Below are 12,645 nucleotides of genomic sequence, written 5' to 3' on the forward strand. Positions count from 1 at the left end.
TTTTCTATTGCTGAATGTCTTTGTTCAGTACAAATATGGTCAAGGCTATGTAACAAGTGCCTATTTCTTAATCTTTAGCTGATAATAATCAGAAGAACTATATGTGATTTATGGGGTGATACAGGGAGTGAACTGGGAGTACGTGGACAGGATGTATTGCACCTGAGTATTGTATCTGCTTGGCATTCCAGGGAGGCTTGGGTACCTTGGGAAAGGTAATAAGACTATGAAAGGCATTCAAGTGAAAATAGGACATAGAGCAGAATAATACTAAGTAGAAATTTAGTAGTGGATTATGTTGTTTTATTCTACAATTTCAGTGAGGCAATATGCCTTGATAATCCAATAAGGGGGGAGAGAGAAAGACCACATGGCAGAAGGGGAGAATAATGCCTAGAAGCATTTCTAAAATGTTTAAAAAAAAAAAAAAAAAGTGAAAGAGCAAGTCCGTGTCTTTAATGCCCACTGGTGATGAAATTGTGCGCTGGAGAAAAAGGGGTAAAGGCAGTAGAAGTGGATAAATATGGATTTTCATATCCTATGTTTGTTGTTGACTAGTTCTTTAGTCCAAAGGTGGAACATACATCACAATATTTAAGGGTTTGTAGTAAGTTCTCAAGAGTCATTTCATTACTTTTTGTTTTACTTGAGCACACTTAAACTCAAGGATTACTCCCATGTGTCTTTTTCTAAAGCAGTTGATATTAAAAAAGGCATTTAAAAAAAAATTGTTCTCGCTGCCCAGTGAAATCCTAGGTATTTTAATTTCAATTTTGTTTTATATTATTGTTTGTCTCTTAAGTTGTAAATAGTTCTACTTTGGAGTCCTTTTGCATGTATTGCACTCTCTCTAGGTGATGCAAAGGGCTTTTCTACAAGGATAAAAGAAAGGTCAGATGAAGGTTTCTGCCTGGGAATGTTTTGTTGCCAGTTGGTGGAGTTAGTGACCATCTGTCATCTATTTATTCTTATTGGGCATGCAAAGCACAGAATGTGAAGGCATCATACTGGTTCAGTGGGATTTTACTGGACTGTCCATTAAAGTCTGTTTTAAAATCCCATCAGAATACAATTCATGCTTCAAACAAGGAATTTGAATCATCCAGTGGAATACAAACTTTATTTCAAGCTTCATTTCTTGAACTGAGAAGTTTCAACTAAAGCTTTTATTTGTAACTGTACTGAGCAACTGACGATTTTCTTCTTAGAAGCTATGAGCTATAACTATTTACATGTAAAATGTCTTGGGACATCAGAGTTGTGCTTTAGGGATTTCTTAAGTTACCAGTAACATTTGCTTTGTGCCTTTTTTTTCTTTCCCTCAACGATTTCATGTTTTGGCATCTTAGGCCTCCTTGACCTACAGCATTTTTGCAGTACTTTTTTTTTTTTTTTTTTTTTTTTTTTTTTTTTTTTTTAAATTGAGGAACTCCACTGACTGACATACTACAAATGTACGCTTTCTCTGATTGGAAGCATGATTTCTCTTCATTGTAAAGTCCCCTCTAGATTTCTCACATCTTCACAAAAATATTTCCCTGGCTTTGATGCTGTTTTGGGGAATTCTAATTAGGCCCACAAGCAGTGATGATAGAGTCTAGGGAGGATATTTTGCTTTGCAATCAAGTTGGAGTAGTTCAGCACAGGCATAATTAAACAGCTGTATATAATCTTTGTTTCATATGGGCACTACTTTATTTCCTAGTTTATGGGGGAAGAAAAAAAAAAAAAAAATCACATTTTTCTCCCAAATCTAGAAGCTAAGCCATCTGTGTGGCATTTCCCCCCACTTCCTGGGCTTATGTTGGTAACGTCTAGTTTCTACTTCTAACTTGCAGTCTTTAGTCCTGGTCTCTCGGTTCTTTATTTGTGGTCACAGCAGCCTACTGATCAGTGCTTTTCCTTTGACCGACTTTTTGTTTTTTCTTTTTTCCCCTCCCTCCCGTATCTTTCAGTTACATTCTTTCTCTGAATTTCTCTCATTACCTTCTCTGGCTGTTTAGTCCAAACAAATGGATTAGGTAGTTTATCCAACTACTTGGAGTGCCTGAAATTTTTTACTATTATGTTTTCAAGATTAACACACATGAAAGTTGCATCACTCTTCAGTTTTCAGTTCAAATTCAAAATAAAATCTGTGAGGACCGTGGAGTATGTGATGACTATGAAATTGAGTTTGGGATATATTCTATTGTTAAATATATTTTATTGCAGATAGAGTAATATATTAGTGAAGGTGAAGGAGGAAAAGATTCCTTTTTTTTTTTTTTTTTTTGCTAGAGCATAGCTAATTTTTCTTTTAAAATAAGTACTTGTCTTTTCAGTGCAAGTGAGTGAAAATAGCCAAATGAGTAGCTATTACCTGATGATAATATTATAGATCAATAGTCAAACTCCAAGTTTGAATTGGCAGAAATATTGAAGTATGATAGACTATTTAAGTGACAAGAATTTCTTATGAGAAACAGCCAATTCCTGTCTGTACTTGGATCTCATATTTCCATTTATTACAGAGTGTAAATGAATGTTGTAGCTGGGTAACAAAATCTCAACTAAAACATTACTTGGTTTTTGTGTACAGTACACAGTCTTTAGAGTTTTGGTGAAATTTTAATAGCCTGAGGTAAATGCAACATGTACCTGTTGCAGTGAGTAGCTGTGAATGTTTCACTTCTGTATGCTGCTGATGGCTCTTACTAGCACACATATTTACATAATGTTTTACTTCCTACTTTTCTTACCTGTAGCGGTGTGTAGTGATCACAGTTACTGGAGTTAGACATCAGTACTTCACATAATAAAGTAGCCCAAGAAAAAAGTGGCTAAAAAAAAAAAAATCAAAGTTGAAAAGTGCACTTCCTTTTAATTGCTTTCCTTGCAGCCACAGTTTTATAATCATCTTCTGAAAGCAGGAGTTGGAAGAAACCTTCTCTGTGGCTATTAAAATTCCTGATTAGGACTTTCAGGAGATGCAAGCCACTAGGGTTGTAAGTGCATAGAAAATTGAAAAGTTGTTGTTAGGATGGATACTTCTTGGCAGGTTGCCATTCTGAGGGCTAAAGGGTTTCAAGGCATTGAAGAAAGTGTTGAAGGTCCCTTTGTAGGAAAGACTAAATTCAAGTTCCTACTCTTGATGGTCTGGATATATTTTATCTAGTGATGATGTGGTGTAAAACATACAGATATGCCATAGAGAACAACATTGGACTCCCTTTGACTGAGTAAATCACCATTTTTCTAAACAGGAACTTGCATCTGCTCTTTTATTCTCCCTGATCTATAACTCCTAAATTCTTCCTTATGAAGAGTTGCTGATTGCATAGTTGCAGATGCACAGAATCACAGAACTGTAGGGGTTGGAAGGGACCTCCTGAGATCATCGAGTCCAACCCCCCTGCCAAAGCAGGTTCCCTACACCAGGTAGCACAGGTAGGCATCCAGGCAGGTCTTGAACATCTCCAGAGAAGGAGACTCCACCACCTCCCTGGGCAGCCTGTTCCAGTGCTCCGTCACCCTCACTGTAAAGAAGTTCTTGCGCATGTTTGTGCGGAACTTCCTATGCTCCAGTTTCTGGCCATTTCCCCTTGTCCTGTCTCCACTCACCACTGAAAAGAGTCCGGCCTCGCCATTCTGCCCCCCACACCTTAGATATTTATAGACCTGGATCAGGTCCCCTCTCAGTCTTCTTTTCTCAAGGCTGAACAGACCCAGTTCACTCAGCCTTTCCTCATAGGGGAGATGCTCCAGGCCCTTCACCATCTTCGTGGCCCTCTGCTGGACTCTTTCCAAGAGATCCCTGTCTTTTTTGTACTGGGGAGCCCAGAACTGGACGCAGTACTCCAGATGAGGTCTTACCAGGGCAGAGTAGAGGGGGAGGATCACCTCCCTCGACCTGCTGGTCACGCTCTTTTTAATGCACCCCAGTAAGCCATTGGCCTTTTTGGCCACAAGGGCACACTGCTGGCTCATGGCCAACCTGTCGTCCACCAGGACACCCAGGTCCCTTTCCGCAGAGCTCCCCTCCAGCAGGTCATCCCCCAGCCTGTACTGGTGCATGGAATTATTCCTCCCCAGATGCAAGACTCTACACTTGCTTTTGTTAAACCTCATCTGGTTTTTTTCTGCCCAGCTCTCCAGCCTATCCAGGTCTTGCTGAATGGCAACACAGCCTTCAGGCGTGTCAGCCAATCCTCCCAACTTCGTATCATCGGCAAACTTGCTGAGGGTGGCCGTTATCCCCTCATCAAGGTCATTGATGAAGATGTTGAACAAGACCGGACCCAGCACAGACCCCTGAGGAACACCGCTGGTTACAGGCCTCCAACCGGACTCTGCACCACCAACAACGACCCTCTGTGCTCTGCCAGTCAGCCAGTTCTCAACCCACCTCACTGTCCACTCATCTATCCCACACTTCCTCAGCTTTGTTATAAGGACGTCATGGGGGACAGTATCAAATGCCTTGCTGAAATCAAGGTAGACTACATCCACTGCTCTCCCCCTGTCCACCCAGCCAGAGACAACATCATAGAAGGCTACCAGGTTGGTCAAGCACGACGTCCCCCTTGTGAACCCGTGCTGACTACTCCTGATAACCTCCTCTTCTTCCAGTTGTCTGGAGATGACATCCAGTACAAGCTGTTCCATCACCTTTCCAGGGACAGAGGTGAGGCTGACTGGCATATAATTGCCTGGGTCTTCCTTCTTGCCTTTTTTGAAGACTGGGGTGACGTTGGCTATCCTCCAGTCTTCAGGCACCTTCCCCGTCTTCCAAGACTTCTCAAAGATGACCGAAAGCGGTTCAGCAATCACCTCTGCCAGCTCCTTCAGCACCCGTGGATGAATCCCATCGGGTCCCATGGATTTCTGAACATTGATGTTGCCTAGGCGCTCCCGGACCACCTCTTCCCTGACAGAAGGGGGGTCTTCCATTCCCCAGATCCTCTCACTAATCTCCAGGGTCTCAGATTTCCGAGGGGGAGCTTTTTCACTGAAGACAGAAGCAAAGAAGGCATTCAGTATCTCCGCCTTCTCAGCATCCCCCATTACCAGAACACCCCCGTCACTTAGCAGGGGAGCCACATTCTCCCTAGTCTTCCTTTTACTGTTAATGTACTTGAAAAAACCTTTTTTATTATCCTTTATCCACTTTGCCAGATTTAATTCCAGGCGGGCTTTAGCCTTCCTTGTCGCATCCCTGCAGACCCTGACAACATTCCTGTATTCTTCCCAAGTAGTCAGACCCTTTTTCCACATTTCATGGGCCTTCTTCTTTCCTTTGAGTTTGTGCACGAACTCCTTGCTCATCCACACAGGTCTCCTGCCACCCTTTCCCAATTTCTTCCTCACAGGGACGCACTGATCCTGAGCTTGGAAGAAGAGCTGCTTAAATGCTGACCAGCTCTCACAGGCCCCCTTGCCTTCCAACACCCTAGCCCATGAGACAGCTCCAAGTAGGCCCCGAAAGAGATCAAAGTTGGCTCTCCTAAAGTCCAGGATAGCAATCCTACTTTTTGCTTTACTTCTTCCACTCAGGATCTTGAACTCCACCATCTCGTGGTCACTACAACCCAAGCTGCCCCCGACCTTTACTTCCCTGACAAGCCCTTCTCTATTAGTGAGAATAAGGTCCAGCAGTACCCCTCTCCTAATAAACTAATGCAGTCTTACCTGGAGAAGGCAGAGTGAGATCAGCCCAAGTTTATGTTCTCTGGTGGAAGCCCAAAACAGCTATGTGAAAAGTATATTTACTACTTGAATTAAACAAAAGAAGCAAGACAACTGCTATTTGCCTATCCATGGGAATAACTAATATTACTGAGTTGTTTCTCATTTTCCAGATTTTCCTGTTGACTTGCTGTAACTTGTCACCTCCTACTGTTTGTCACAAATCAACTTCTTTGGTACATCTTCTGGGTAGAGAAAAGGAATACTATGAACTAGCCTTAAGTGGTTGAGTATTAAGTCTTAATTCTGTCATAACATGCCAAAATCCAAGTGTCTGCACAAATGTGGATGCCAGTGAAATGAAAGAGCTGCCCTGGAGTGAGAGGCACTCAGTAGTGTGCAATAAATCTCTGTGCAGCTGACAAATTCATTCTCTAGCCCCGTTTTGGGAATTGTTTATTTGGTTTCCATAGAAGAGGGGAAAATACTGTTTCCCATCCAAGGATAAGATACGACTTCAGATGACCTGGCCCGAAGTTGCTGTCTAAACATATGCCTCTTGGAGAGAATTCTTGATACAAAGGTCAGACTAAAAGTCTGTGTCTTGCAATTTTTTCCAATTACCAATACAAAAGTATATGTCCCAGTTTAGGGGATCAAGAATGGAAGAAGAAAATCTCCTTGCTGAAGTCAGAGTGAGGAAAAGAAATGAAATGTGCTGTACTTGGTGTCCAATTTCAGTGCAACCTAGTAGAGTTACAGGTGGCTGTGTGTTTAAAGCAGCACTACAAACAACAAGCTTCCAAGTTGCAAACTGGTGCTTCTCAACCTTGACTTGTATTGACTTTCCCAGTGATAACAAGTCAGTAGTTGATACAAAAATCTCTGAAGCATTTCCTTAGTGTAAGTCAGTTCTCATGTCAATACAGTCTTGATGCACTCATTTATCAATTTCTCATTTTCTTTGGGATGCTGTGGCAGGTTAACTGGAGATTGTACTCTTTATGATGACTCTACACTTATGTATACTTCTCATTGTAGTAAAGGACCTTCCTGCAGTATGAGCAGTTTTGCGTCAGGAGAGAGCATATCAGAATGGTATGAAGCTTTGCTTCTTTATTGTAAGTTAACAGAGAGGTCTGAGTTAGAATTGTAAATATGGTGAAGAGCAGTAGACAGGTTCAGCATCCCCTATATATGTAAAGAGTATAATTAATACAAGACTTGAAATGTTAAGAGATATTTAAAACTACTAAAATCAAGGTTGACTTGATTTCGATACAGTATGAAAGATTATTCTTTAAACTGAGTTTATCTCTATTCCGCTTTATATTTTCTTTTCTGCATTACTTATTACAAGTATGATTTGTGCAGCTAATCTTTCACGTGTGTGTATGTCTATACACACATTTAATATTGACAGAGGTATAGATCTTTATGTGTGTCTGTAAAACGTTAAGAAAAGCTGAGCTTTTGCTATAGTATTCAGTTAGTGTTGTAGGTATAATCCCAAGAAATACCAGGGAGGTCAGGGGAGTGTCAGTTTGAAAGATTTATGTTGCAGAACTGCTGCTTTAATTGGCACTAATTTGTCTGTCTGTTAGTGAACTGTAAAGAAGCCAAGAAATACTGTAAGTGATGTCCTTCAGTGTGATAAAACCATGTTCATGCATTAGCACTCCCTCAGACCTCAGTGACTGTCAGCCACACATTCTTCACCTAAACAAAAAGTGCTAAAAGCTCTTATGGAATTTAACTGGCAAAAAAAAAAAAATAAAAAAATCTGTCATATGCAATCCTGTACTGAGCTCTGCATGACCAGACTCTTTGTCCTGAAGAAGGAATATATTCATTTAAGAGGAACTCATTTGAGTTTTTCCTTTAAATACCAGCAACTTATTCATGGAAAATGAGTGGCTCAATATAGTTGTGCTTGATGTTAAACCACATTTTGCTTCATTATCATATCAAAAATAGGAAATGAGACATCTGGAAACTTTTATGTTGTATTAATGACTTGGAATTATAGTCAAAATGTGGAATTAGTTTTCAGGATGTAAAACCACAGCTGTTTGCTCTTCAGAATCGTACATTTGCATCAAGAACTGTCTTCTCTTTTTTTGCTTTTTTTTTTTTTTTTTTTTTGTATTATTTGCTTCCCTGAATTCTGAAGAATTGAAGTAACTGAAGTGTAATTCAGCTTAAATTACTAATTTCATTTAACTTTATTATAAAATTGCTTGATAGGAAAGGCCCAACAAATGTAAATGCATGTTCCTATTAACTTGTGGCAGACTACCTTTTTATCAAATGATAGTCTCCTGGATTTTCCAATGCGTATATATTTTAATAGTTGATTTCAGCAACAGATATCTATTGGTAGAATTCATTGTTTTCTGTGTTTATTCGTTTTTATAAAATCAAGTGTTTGTCCTTGCTGTTGTCATTCATGTATGAATTCATGTGTTCCTTGTACTACATAAAAGGTTGTAATTTTCTTATAATGATTCAGTGAAATATTTGAGAAAACTAGGGTAAATATGTGATTTTTAGTTTTTTTTTTTTTTTTTTTTTTTTTAAGTCTGTTTTTCACTAAAGTGCTACTACAGTAACATACATCTCTGCTTTTCATTTCCTGGATGAATGTCTGGTGACCTGTTGACTCTTCTGAAGTTAACTCATTGAAGAATGTGAATTATCCTTGTGCTAGTATCTAATATTAATAAAATAATATAATATTAAAATCCTCTTCCTCGGCTCTCCGCGTTGCATTTAAATTGTCATGATTTAGCTTTGAAAAAATATTGAGAATTGTCTTTGTTTTCTTCTTCACCCTCAAGGCTTGAAAACATCTTTCGTAAGCCTCTGATTTATAAGCATGTTTTTTATGGTGTGCTTCTAATTACTCTTTGATAAGCATAGCAACAAGTTTCCCAAGTTGCTTCAGATGAGTTTGTGATGTGTTACTTTACAGATCATTTACTGTACACCTCCAGACTGGGTGGAAGATATGGCTAGCGTTTGAAGCCAATCTTTAATGAGTCAGTTTTAAGCAATGCTGTTTTTTGTCAACGACTTCATGAAATTTAGACCAGTTCAGACCAAGATTTTTTTTTTTGTCTTTTGCTAATCTTGTTTAAGTTATAGTTGCGATTTCTGATGTTTAATGTTTCTTAAGTTTCTGTTTCTGCTAAAATTAGTGCAGTTTTGCTTATTTATGCAAATGTAATTATAGACCTCAAGCATAGTTTTAAATTTTAGGGAGTGAGATCGATTTTTTTTTTTTTTTTCTTTTTTCTTTTTTAATGCTTTGAAAAAAGTCAGTCTCGTGTTTAATGTGAATTGAATGCTTATAACCTGATTCTTGTAACACTGATTTTAGACATTTATAATCATTTTTAATGTCTTATGTACGTACTTTTTACGACAAGATAGCTTGTGCTTCTGGATCTTGTTTTTAAGCCAGCAGATGGATAGAATGAAAACATTTTTAGAGTACTTTGAAGACTTGTCTTGTAATTTAGTCAGTCTTTATCTCTATCACTCTATTAGGAATAGAATTTTCCCTGATTATATGGAAAAACTACTTTTGAAGCAGCTACAGGTGTTTTTTTTTTTTTTTTTTTTTTTTTTTAAACCTGACACAACTATTTATAAAGGTTGAAATGAAGCTGAACTCATCTTTGAACAATGTCTCTGACATGAATAGAATTATACTTGCATGCATGTTCAGCTCAAAGAATACAAGTACCACTATTGATTTCTGAAATGCTTTTCCTATAACTTAGTGATGTTATATTATTTTCCGGTAGCCTTTGCATCACACAGATCCAAATACCTTAACTTTTTTCATAATTGCCGTCATTTACTACCTTTCCTGACTCCAATTTTTTTTTTTGTTTTGTTTTAAATTCATTCAGTACTTTGGACCAATAAAATACAAGATCGATCTCCCAGCAGAATTGTTGAAAAGTTTTTTTGATGTAGTCAGTTAACAGTTGTCTAAACTGTTCAAACTGATTAAAGTGACAGCTGTAATTTTCTTTCCAGCACTAAGTAGTCTGTCTTTGGGTACCTGCAGGTATAGTGTTGTATATTTAGTTAACAGTTACAGTATGTACCTTATATATAATAACTTTGTTATGAGTAAGATTTCTTCAAGATCAGCAATAGAATGTATAAAACAGTTCTTTAAAGATTTCTCTCTGAATTTGTCTTCTGTGGACAGATATATATGTGTGTGTGTGTGTGTGTGTGTGTATATATATATATATATATACACATGCTTGAATTTTCAGATGCAAGGAAAATACCCTGATTTTTTATGTGTCTATTGTATTGTCTCTAGCTGTGAAACTCGCTTGACTGGACCTTAGTCTCATGCGTATTTGTTATGGGAGCACCATTCCTCACATAGATGTTAGGCAAATGTTGTCAAATATATATTTTTTCCTTTGGGTCATATTGATCTTGAGTCTTCTATGTAAATCAAGTTGCTACGAAAGTGAGGTAAGAAACACAACGAAAGGGCAAAAAAATGAGGATGTGTTTAAATTAGATCTCTAGACAGACAAATGCATTGGGGGAATGCTTACCAAACTGCTATCATAATTGCTTTGAGATTTGATAGAGGTGCTTTGAGGCTGATTCCCTGGGCCTGGATTTGAATCACATTCTAGGAAGACAGCACCTAGAGTGCAGAATAAGGGATCAGCTGATAAACTTAATGGGAGCCCAGCTCAAATATCTGTATGCTAGCAGAGCATGGGGAACAAACAGGGAGAATTACAGGCATATGCATGTCTACAGAGCTATGATGCCATTGGCATCACTGAGGTATGGTGGGATGGCTCTCAGAGCTGGCGTGTAGGAAGGAGATAAGGTGCTACCCTCTATGACAATGACCAGCTGAAGTTCATGGAGTTCCACTTGGGAATGGATGAGGAGCTGACAGAGAGCTTGTGGGTTAAGTCAAAGGGAAGGCAGGGAAAGGACTCATTGTCGTGGGAGTCTGGGTACACTTACTTTAGCACAAAAAGAAATTCTATAGATGCACCCTTTAATGAGCAGAAGCAGGAATGTGTTACCTGGAAGGGCTTCCGAGAAGTTGTCCGAGCAGCCAGTGATCAGGTTAGAAAAGCAAAAACCTAGGTAGAATTAAATCTAGCCAATGACGTAACAAGAAGAAATTCTACACTTATACCAGTGGTAAAAGGAAGACTGGGGAAAATGTGAGTCCCTTCCAGCAGGAAACTGGAGACGTAGTAATGAGGAGTATGGGAAAAACTGAGGTACTCCATCAGCCTTCACCAGTGAGGGCTCTAGCAGTGCTGCTCAAGTTGCAGAAAGCAAAGTAAGAGCTGTGATAAGGAACATCTGCCCAATGTAAGTGAACATCAGCTTCAAGATAGTCTAAAGAAGGTGCACAAGTCCATGGGAGTCAATGAGATCCATCCATGGATTCTGAGGGAGCTGGCAGGTGAAGTCACTGAGATGCTACCGTCGTATTTGAAAGGTCATGGCAATGTGGTGAAGTTCCCAGTGATTGGGAAAGGGGAAACAATGCCCACTCTCAAGAAAAGGAAAAAGAAGAATATCCACGGATCTACAGGCTAGCCAGTCTCAACTCTCTGCCTGGCGAGATCATGGAGCTTGTGCAAAGTGTTTGGCAATGTCCTGCGTTGGCAGCCTGGTTGCTTAATTGAAGAAAAATGGCTTTGATGGATGGTCATGCTCAGAGTTGCAGTCATGTCTCAGTGTCCAAGTGGAGACTGGTGGCAGGTGGTATTCCTCAGGAACCAGTGGTAGGACTGGTATGCATACCAGTGTGTGGTGACAGGATGAAAGGAAATGATTTTAAACTGGAAGAGGGTGGATTTAGACTAGATATTAAGAAGAAATTCTTTGCTGTTAGGGTTATGAGAAACAGAAACAGGTTGCCCAGAGAGGTTGTAGATGCCCCCATACTGGAGGTGTCCAAGGCCAAGCTGGGTGGGGCTTGAACAACCTTGTCTAGAGGGAAGTGTTCCTGCCTATAGCAGGGGGAACTAGGTGATCTTAAAGGTTTGTTTTAACCCAAATAATTCTATAATTCTATCTGCGTAAAGAGTGTGGCCTAGCTATGTGTTAGTTGTTGCTTGCATTTTTTTTTCCTCCCTCATGATCATTCTGATGCAACTTCAGTACTCCTAAATTCTTTGCAGTACTTGCTACAGTATTCACTTTAGCAGTGAGTACTGTAGTATTAGAACATTCTTGGATCATGAAATATTCGTTGAAAGAATACATATATAGTTTTGCAGACAAATGTCTTATTTCTTTCTACAATATACTGCTAGGAGAACTTGGCTTTCAGTCTTTTACTGAAAATTTGCCTATGCTTAAATCTGTAGATGTTGCATGTGAAGGAGTGAAAAAGTTTGTGTTCAGGTGAGGATTATAAGATTTCTGCTTATTTTGCTCTCTAATCATGAATAATGAGAAAGAAAAGGAACCAAATAAATATCCCAAAGCAAACGAAAACTAAGGTCCACAAACTCCATGACAAACATAATAGTTTTAGAACCTGTCAGAAGGTTTGAGATTCATTTTTCAGATAACCAGGGTTAAAATTGCTGACTTTTACACTAGAAACTCTGGTAACTATAACTTAAGACCTGTAACTGTTTTTATATTATGTGTTCCTGGCAGAAAAAAAAGCACATCAGTTTTGGATGTTTAAAATAATTTAAAATTATGATTTGTTTAGAACTTTAGATATTTACTTCATTCTAGTGAGTTATATGGTCTAAATACCATTTTACCTTTATAGTACCTCCCAAAAATGTTCTGGCAGCTGTAGCTCTGTCTCATTCATAATTTTGATACGCTATTCTTAATAAATGCATTGTTAGATAGCCAGTTGTAATTAGCTTTAAATGAATTAAATGTAAATGAGTAGCGTTTATGAAAACCTCTGGGATAGCTGATGTAGGAATG

The sequence above is a fragment of the Tetrao urogallus genome, assembly GCF_951394365.1.
Source record: "Tetrao urogallus genome assembly, chromosome: 4".
In the NCBI taxonomy this organism is placed as follows: Eukaryota; Metazoa; Chordata; class Aves; order Galliformes; family Phasianidae; genus Tetrao; species Tetrao urogallus.